We start from the raw sequence: 10,232 nt of genomic DNA on the forward strand, positions 1-10,232 counted from the left end.
GTCTCACATTATATACAAATATATTAAAACAGCTCTCATGTAGACCCCTCAGGTGAGTGAGGTTTCTAATGTATTTACTTCTTTGTCCAGAGTCCTCCTCTTCTTCCTTGACAGATATCTCTTCTTCCCCTTCTTTAACTTCTCTCTCCTCCATCTCCTCTGACTGCTCTCTCCTCCACCTCCCCTGTGACTGCTCTCTCCTCCATCTCCTCTGTGACTGCTCTCTCCTCCATCTCCTCTGTGACTGCTCTCTCCTCCACCTCCCCTGACTGCTCTCTCCTCCACCTCCCCTGTGACTGCTCTCTCCTCCACCTCCCCTGTGACTGCTCTCTCCTCCACCTCCCCTTCTTTCACTCCTCTGTGACTGCTCTCTCCTCCATCTCCCCTGTGACTGCTCTCTCCTCCATCTCCCCTGTGACTGCTCTCTCCTCCATCTCCCCTGTGACTGCTCTCTCCTCCATCTCCTCTTTAACTTCTTTCTCCTCCATCTCCCTGTGACTGCTCTCTCCTCCATCTCCCCGGTGACTGCTCTCTCCTCCATCTCCCCTGTGACTCCCCTCTCCTCCATCTCCCCTGTGACTGCTTTCACCTCCATCTCCTCTTTCACTCCTCTCTCCTCCATCTCCCCTGTGACTGCTCTCTCCTCCATCTCCCCGGTGACTGCTCTCTCCTCCATCTCCCCTGTGACTCCTCTCTCCTCCATCTCCCCTGTGACTGCTTTCGCCTCCATCTCCTCTTTCACTCCTCTCTCCTCCATCTCCCCTGTTACTGCTCTCTCATCCAACTCCCCTGTGACTGCTCTCTCCTCCATCTCCCCTGTGACTGCTCTCGCATCCAACTCCTCTGTGACTGCTCTCTCCTCCATCTCCTCTGTGACTGCTCTCTCATCCAACTCCTATGTGACTGCTCTCTCATCCAACTCCTATGTGACTGCTCTCTCATCCAACTCCTATGTGACTGCTCTCTCATCCAACTCCTCTGTGACTGCTCTCTCATCCAACTCCTCTGTGACTGCTCTCTCATCCAACTCCTATGTCAAATCAAATCAAATCAAATCAAATTTTATTTGTCACATACACATGGTTAGCAGATGTTAATGCGAGTGTAGCGAAATGCTTGTGCTTCTAGTTCCGACAATGCAGTAATAACCAACAAGTAATCTAACTAACAATTCCAAAACTACTGTCTTATACACAGTGTAAGGGGATATGAATGAGTGATGGTACAGAGCAGCATAGGCAGGATACAGTAGATGGTATCGAGTACAGTATATACATGAGGTGAGTATGTAAACAAAGTGGCATAGTTAAAGTGGCTAGTGATACATGTATTACATAAGGATGCAGTCGATGATATAGAGTACAGTATATACGTATGCATATGAGATGAATAATGTAGGGTAAGTAACATTATATAAGGTAGCATTGTTCAAAGTGGCTAGTGATATATTTACATCATTTCCCATCAATTCCCATTATTAAAGTGGCTGGAGTTGAGTCAGTGTCAGTGTCAGTGTGTTGGCAGCAGCCACTCAATGTTAGTGGTGGCTGTTTAACAGTCTGATGGCCTTGAGATAGAAGCTGTTTTTCAGTCTCTCGGTCCCAGCTTTGATGCACCTGTACTGACCTCGCCTTCTGGATGATAGCGGGGTGAACAGGCAGTGGCTCGGGTGGTTGATGTCCTTGATGATCTTTATGGCCTTCCTGTAACATCGGGTGGTGTAGGTGTCCTGGAGGGCAGGTAGTTTGCCCCCGGTGATGCGTTGTGCAGACCCCACTACCCTCTGGAGAGCCTTACGGTTGTGGGCGGAGCAGTTGCCGTACCAGGCGGTGATACAGCCCGCCAGGATGCTCTCGATTGTGCATCTGTAGAAGTTTGTGAGTGCTTTTGGTGACAAGCCGAATTTCTTCAGCCTCCAGAGGTTGAAGAGGCGCTGCTGCGCCTTCTTCACGATGCTGTCTGTGTGAGTGGACCAATTCAGTTTGTCTGTGATGTGTATGCCGAGGAACTTAAAACTTGCTACCCTCTCCACTACTGTTCCATCGATGTGGATAGGGGGGTGTTCCCTCTGCTGTTTCCTGAAGTCCACAATCATCTCCTTAGTTTTGTTGACGTTGAGTGTGAGGTTATTTTCCTGACACCACACTCCGAGGGCCCTCACCTCCTCCCTCCCTGTAGGCCGTCTCGTCGTTGTTGGTAATCAAGCCTACCACTGTTGTGTCGTCCGCAAACTTGATGATTGAGTTGGAGGCGTGCGTGGCCACGCAGTCGTGGGTGAACAGGAAGTACAGGAGAGGGCTCAGAACGCACCCTTGTGGGGCCCCAGTGTTGAGGATCAGCGGGGTGGAGATGTTGTTGCCTACCCTCACCACCTGGGGGCGGCCCGTCAGGAAGTCCAGTACCCAGTTGCACAGGGCGGGGTCGAGACCCAGGGTCTCGAGCTTGATGACGAGCTTGGAGGGTACTATGGTGTTGAATGCCGAGCTGTAGTCGATGAACAGCATTCTCACATAGGTATTCCTCTTGTCCAGATGGGTTAGGGCAGTGTGCAGTGTGGTTGAGATTGCATCGTCTGTGGACCTATTTGGGCGGTAAGCAAATTGGAGTGGGTCTAGGGTGTCGGGTATGTGACTGCTCTCTCATCCAACTCCTATGTGACTGCTCTCTCATCCAACTCCTCTGTGACTGCTCTCTCATCCAACTCCTCTGTGACTGCTCTCTCATCCAACTCCAATGTGACTGCTCTCTCATCCAACTCCTCTGTGACTGCTCTCTCATCCAACTCCTCTGTGACTGCTCTCTCATCCAACTCCTCTGTGACTGCTCTCTCATCCAATTCCTCTGTGACTGCTCTCTCATCCAACTCCTCTGTGACTGCTCTCTCATCCAACTCCTCTGTGACTGCTCTCTCATCCAACTCCTCTGTGACTGCTCTCTCATCCAACTCCTATGTGACTGCTCTCTCATCCAACTCCTCTGTGACTGCTCTCTCATCCAACTCCTCTGTGACTACTCTCTCATCCAACTCCTCTGTGACTGCTCTCTCCTCTCCTCCTTTTTCTTTTTACAGTCCCACAGAAAACATGACAAAGTAGACCTACCGAGTGGTGCATCAGTCTAAGGCAATATTTAACCAAATCATTACAGCCATGTCAAATTAGGCTTTCAATAGCAGCTTATAAACCGGTAAAAATCTAATGTGTATTTATTTACAGTATCTACAGTTTGATCTAATGAAGCTGCTGGAGGGGCTTTTATTTGTCTCACTTGTCAGTTGGCTAAAACGGTCCAGTAGGATTCTTATGACTTACATAACAACATACCAGTATTTCAATCATCTTATCCACTCATATTGCTGACAGCGATATAACTGCCTCAAACATTTATTACTCTCTGAATTTAACCGCTTAGCAGCTGAGCTGGCTTCAATAAAACTGTTATAAAATGAATAGGGAGTAGTTGCAATAAAGTAACAGGTTCCTTTACATTACGTTTCAATGAATCCCACCGCGGACCCACTCATTAGGCAGGATTAGGCGTCCAGCCTATGTGGGCAGATTGATGAGGGCGGCATTTTCGAAACTGACCAAGACATACCTCCAACAACACATAAAACATAATTCTGCCCAAAAACCATGACAATTGATTTCAACCAGTGCCATATGGACATTTTAGGTGAGCTCTGATGTCGCCCTTTGATAATCAGTGCCATATGGACATTTTAGGTGAGCTCTGATGTCGCCCTTTGATAATCAGTGCCATATGGACATTTTAGGTGAGCTCTGATGTCGCCCTTTGATAATCAGTGCCATATGGAAATTTTAGGTGAGCTCTGATGTCGCCCTTTGATAATCAGTGCCATATGGACATTTTAGGTGAGCTCTGATGTCGCCCTTTGATAATCAGTGCCAACTTTGTCAAAGGCAGGGGAACAAAATATTTTGCTTGTCCATTCCCCATTCCCATCTGGAGCAGGGTGACCATCTGGAAGGATCCCATCAAAGCCTTTTCATTTCTTGGACTGTGCTCTCATCTTCACTGCAGCCAGGGTTTATTGTTTGGTATATCTGCCAACACAGTCTAATTCTGGCACCAATGCCACTGTTATTCAACAAGATATTTACTTGACGTGTTTGTGTGTGGAGAGAAAATTAGCACCATGCAGACTAAACATGTATGATATTGATTTTAATGTGCAAAGATCTTGCATGATCTATGACCTGCGTTTTTATATTTGAGGGACATGTTCAGCTCCAAACTTTCTCTGGGCAGAAGTTACCCTCCCAGATAAAACTGACCTTAGATCAGTGTCAGAGGAATATGTACAGCTGTCATACCCAACTAGACAACTGTGCATTTGGCCACAAAGATCTCAACTGACTGTACAGCCATGGTCTCTTCACAATGCAGTGAGCACTGTATCGAGATCTGGGCTGGGTCAATCAGGTCAATTAAGGAAGCAAACTAAAAGTATTTGTCATTTCAAAGTTGTCACAACTTCTACCGAAGTCGTTGCCTCTCCTTGTTCGGGCGGTGCTCGGCGTTCGACGTCACCGGTCTTCTAGCCATCATTGATCTATTTTTCATTTTCCATTGGTTTTGTCTTGTCTTCCCACACACCTGTTTTCAATCCCATTCATTAACTGTTGTGTATTTAACCCTCTGTTTCCCCTCATGTCTTTGTCAGAGATTGTTTTATTGTCAGTGTTGTTTATTTGTTGTGTTGGTGCGCGACGGGTCCTCGTACCCATGTTTTTCCATGTCTGTACTATTTAGTGTTATGGAGCATGTTCTGTGGACAGTTATTAAAAGACTCCATTTACACACTATTTCGACTCTCCTGCGCCTGACTTCCTTGCCACCTATACACACGGCGCTGACAGAATCTCTGACCAAAAAATATGAAGTCAGCAGAAGAGGACACTACGCCCATGGAGGTGGAGGAATGTGTCCGGAAACAAGCGGAGGCGATTGACTGTTTGAGCTCTGTAATGGACCGCATTGTCCAGAATATGGATCGCTGGGAGAGACAGGGAGTTTCTCCAGCGCCACCACCACCACAACCGGAATCTCCCTTGAACGCTTTTTCCCATCCGGAACCAAAGATCCATTTATCCCTACCCACGGGATACAACGGAGATAATGCCGGCTGCCAGGGTTTCCTCCTTAAGCTGAACTTGTATCTGGCCACGTTCTCCCCAGTACCATCTGACCGTGAGAAGAGTTACGCCCTCGTCTCATGCCTCACCGGGAAAGCCCTGGAATGGGCCAGCGCTGTGTGTAGAAAGGAGGATTCGGCGTTGGACCATTTTGAGGAGTTCACCCCCAATTCCGGATAGTATTCGACCATCCATCCCAAGGCAAAGCAGCGGGTGAGCTCCTCTATCATCTGAGGCAGGAGACGAGGAGTGCACAGGAGTTTGCTTTGGAGTTTAGGACTTTGGCTGCCGGCGCGAGATGGAGCGACAGGGCCCTGATCGACCATTACCGTTGTAGTCTACGTGAGGACGTCCGTCGGGAGCTGGCCTGTAGAGACACCACCCTCACCTTCGACCAGCTGGTGGACATGTCCATCAGGCTGGACAACATGCTGGCTACTCGTGGACGTCTAGATCGGGGTCTGGTTGTTCCATCCTCCCGCAACCTCTCTCCCGAACCTATGGAATTGGGAGGGATGGTGTGCAGGGAGACCGGAGGGGGTTCCCGCTCGAGCACCATTCATGGTCGCAGAGGGCACACTGCTGTTCGGTGCCGGGTTGGTTCCTCTGGGAATAGAAAAGGCAGGCAGGGCATTCTGGCATCATCCCAGGTGAGTAGGCACCATTCTCATCCAGAGCCCTCTGTTGCACTAATGTTTGTTTCGGTCTCTTTTCCTGATTTTTCCCTGCATTCCCAGTATAAGGCACTAGTAGATTCAGGTGCGGCTGGGAATTTCATTAATAAAAGTTTAGCTCATAGTTTAGGGATCCCTATTGTTTCTGTGGATATGCCTTTCCTTATTCATGCCTTAGATAGTCGACCATTAGGGTCAGGGTTTATCAGGGAAGTAACCGCACCTTTGTGTATGATAACGCAGGAGGGTCACAAGGAGAAGATTAGTATTTTCCTTATTGATTCTCCTGCGTATTCTGTGGTGCTAGGCCTACCCTGGTTAGCTTGTCATAACCCCACTGTTTCTTGGCCACAGAGGGCTCTCAGGGGGTGGTCGCGAGAGTGCTCAGGTAGGTGTTTAGGGGTTTTCGTTGGTGCTACTACGGTGGAAAGTCCAGACCAGGTCTCCACCGTGCGCATTCTCCCCGAATATGCCGATTTGGTTCTCGCCTTCTGTAAAAAGAAGGCGACTCAATTACCACCCCATCGACGGGGGGATTGTGCGATAGATCTCCTGGCAGACGCTGCGCTTCCCCAGGAGTCACGTGTATCCCCTGTCGCAAGCGGAGACAGAGGCTATGGAGACATATGTCTCTGAATCCCTGCATCAGGGGTTCATTCAGCCATCCATTTCACCCGTCTCTTCGAGTTTCTTTTTTGTGAAAAAAAAGGATGGCGGTTTACGCCCGTGCATTGATTATCGAAGTCTAAATAAAATCACTGTGAAATATAGTTACCCGCTACCTCTGATCAATACTATTATTGAGTTAATGCACGGGGCACGATTTTTCACAAAATTGGATCTCAGGAGTGCGTACAATCTGGTGCGTATTCGGAAGGGTGATGAGTGGAAGACAGCATTTAGCACCACCTCAGGTCATTATGAGTACCTTGTCATGCCATATGGGTTGATGAATGCTCCATCAGTTTTCCAATCATTTGTAGATGAGATCTTCAGGGACCTGCACGGGCAGGGTGTAGTGGTGTATATCGATGATATTCTGATACTCCGCTACACGCGCCGAGCATGTGTCCCTGGTGCGCAGGGTGCTTGGTCGCCTGTTGGAGCATGATCAATATGTCAAGGCTGAGAAATGCTTGTTCTTCCAACAATCCATCTCCTTCCTAGGGCATCGGATTTCCACTTCAGGAGTGGAGATGGAGAGCGACTGCATTACAGCCGTGCGTAATTGGCCGACTCCAACCACGGTAAAGGAGGTGCAGCGTTTTTTAGGGTTTGCCAATTACTACCGGAGGTTTATCCGGGGTTTTGGTCAGGTGGCTGCTCCCATTACCTCACTGCTGAAGGTGGGCCCGGTGCGCTTGCAGTGGTCGGCTGAGGCGAACAGGGCTTTTGGGCACCTGAAGACTCTGTTTACCTCGGTGCCTGTGTTGGCTCATCCGGATCCCTCTTTACCATTCATAGTGGAGGTGGACGCATCCGAAGCTGGGATAGGAGCAGTGCTCTCTCAGCGTTCGGGTACGCCACTGAAGCTTCGCCCCTGTGCTTTCTTTTCGAAGAAGCTCAGCCCGGCGGAGCGAAACTATGATGTGGGGAACCGAGAGCTGTTAGCTGTCGTAGAAGCCTTGAAGGTGTGGAGGCATTGGCTTGAGGGGGCTAAACACCCTTTTCTCATCTGGACTGACCACCGCAATCTGGAGTACATCCGGCAGGCGAAGAGACTGAATCCTCGCCAGGCAAGGTGGGCCATGTTTTTCACTCGTTTTGTGTTTACTCTTTCTTACAGACCAGGCTCCCAGAACGTTAATGCAGACGCATTGTCTCGGCTGTATGACACAGAGGAGCGATCCATGGATCCCACTCCCATACTCCCAGCTTCGTGTTTGGTGGCACCTGTAGTGTGGGAGCTGGACGCGGACATTGAGCGGGCGTCACGTGCAGAGCCCTCTCCCCCTGAGTGTCCAGCTGGTCGTCTGTACGTTCCGTCTGCTGTCCGCGACCGATTGATCTATTGGGCTCACACGTCACCCTCCTCTGGTCATCCTGGGATTGGTCGGACGATGCGCTGTCTTGATGGGAGGTACTGGTGGCCCACTTTAGCTAAGGACGTGAGGATTTATGTTTCCTCCTGCTCGGTGTGCGCCCAGTGCAAGGCTCCTAGACACCTGCCCAGAGGTAAGCTACAACCTCTACCCGTTCCTCAACGGCCGTGGTCGCACCTGTCGTGGATTTTTTGACTGATCTTCCACCTTCACAGGGTTACACCACGATCCTGGTCGTTGTGGATCGGTTTTCAAGGTCCTGTCGTCTCCTCCCTTTGCCCGGTCTCCCTACGGCCTTACAAACTGCGGAGGCCCTGTTTACACACGTTTTCCGGCACTATGGGGTGCCTGAGGATATAGTGTCTGATCGGGGTCCCCAGTTCACATCAAGGGTCTGGAAGGCGTTCATGGAGCATCTGGGGATCTCGGTTAGTCTTACCTCAGGTTTTCACCCCGAGAGTAATGGGCAGGTGGAGAGAGTTAACCAGGATGTGGGTAGGTTTCTGCGGTCTTATTGCCAGGATCGGCCGGGGGAGTGGGCGAAGTTCGTGCCCTGGGCAGAGATGGCGCAGAACTCGCTACGTCACTCCTCCACTAACCTTACCCCTTTTACAATGTGTATTAGGGTATCAGCCGGTTCTGGCTCCTTGGCATCAGAGCCAGACCGAGGCTCCTGCGGTGGACAATTGGTTTCGGCACGCTGAGGAAACCTGGGAGGCAGCCCACGTCCACCTTCAGCGTGCCATAAGGCGCCAGAAAATTGGCGCAGACCGTCGCCGCAGTGAGGCCCCAGTGTTCGCACCAGGGGACAGGGTCTGGCTCTCGACCCGAAACCTGCCCCTCCGCCTGCTCTGCCGGAAGCTGGGTCCGCGGTTTGTGGGGCCGTTTAAAGTCCTGAGGAGAGTGAACGAGGTATGTTACAGGTTACAACTGCCCACTAATTACCGTATTAACCCCTCGTTCCATGTGTCTCTCCTCAGGCCGGTGGTGGCTGGCCCGCTCCAGGAGGCTGAAGTGCGTAATGTTCCTCCGCCTCCTCTAGACATCGAGGGGGTCCCGGCGTACTCTGTTCGTTCCATTTTGGATTCGAGACGTCGGGCGAGGGGCCTTCAGTACCTCGTGGACTGGGAGGGTTACGGGCCGGAGGAGAGATGCTGGGTTCCGGTGGAGGACGTGTTAGATCCTTCCATGTTATCAGAATTCCACCGTCTCCATCCGGATCGCCCTGCACCTCGCCCTCCGGGTCGTCCCCGAGGCCGGTGTCGACGCGCTGCTGGAGCCGCGCGTCAGGGGGGGGGGTACTGTCACGACTTCTGCCAAAGTCGTTGCCTCTCCTTGTTCGGGCGGTGCTCGGCGTTCGACGTCACCGGTCTTCTAGCCATCATTGATCTATTTTTCATTTTCCATTGGTTTTGTCTTGTCTTCCCACACACCTGTTTTCAATTCCATTCATTAACTGTTGTGTATTTAACCCTCTGTTTCCCCTCATGTCTTTGTCAGAGATTGTTTTATTGTCAGTGTTGTTTATTTGTTGTGTTGGTGCGCGACGGGTCCTCGTACCCATGTTTTTTCATGTCTGTACTATTTAGTGTTATGGAGCATGTTCTGTGGACAGTTATTAAAAGACTCCATTTACACATTATTTCGACTGTCCTGCGCCTGACTTCCTTGCCACCTATACACACGGCGCTGACAAAAGTATTGTGAAAGATTTTAATTTCAGTTTTACTTCCTGAATTAACTGAATTGAATTTCTAACATACTGAACCTGATTATAAGAAATGAAGCATTACATTAAGGAAGATTTATTTTTTAGGATTATGATTTTAAAAACAATGTAGTAGGACATTTCCTATATAACTGACTGGTTTAGGATTTTCTGCTGCCAACATGATGAATCGGCAAGAATAATGCATTGAGGAGATGGAGAGGAGATGGAGAGGAGGAATGCAGGTTTATGGTATTTATTCAACACATTTGAACACCAACCCAGAGCACATGGGGGAGGGTTTGGAATGGAATTTGATTAAGGTTTGGGGTTTAAGAGTTGGAGCTTGAAAGGCCGGTAGGAAGGTTAGGTTGTGGAAGGATGTGGTGGTCTGGAAGAGAAACAAGAGGGAAACATATTAGGAACATCAACATAAAAGGTGTCTCAAGGTGACTAGATAAAGGGAATAGGCTTACAACTGCAGCAACATACCGCCACAAACTTAGGAGATCGCTAGGATAAATATAACAAAGTCATATCATTTAGCATAAACTGATAAACGGATTAATATATGGGTTAACATACATACATACATATATTTGTGTCATTAAAACATCTGTGACAGCATACACCAATTCGACACTCTCAT

Source organism: Oncorhynchus clarkii, chromosome 17 (genome assembly GCF_045791955.1).
Source record: "Oncorhynchus clarkii lewisi isolate Uvic-CL-2024 chromosome 17, UVic_Ocla_1.0, whole genome shotgun sequence".
Classification (NCBI taxonomy): Eukaryota; Metazoa; Chordata; class Actinopteri; order Salmoniformes; family Salmonidae; genus Oncorhynchus; species Oncorhynchus clarkii.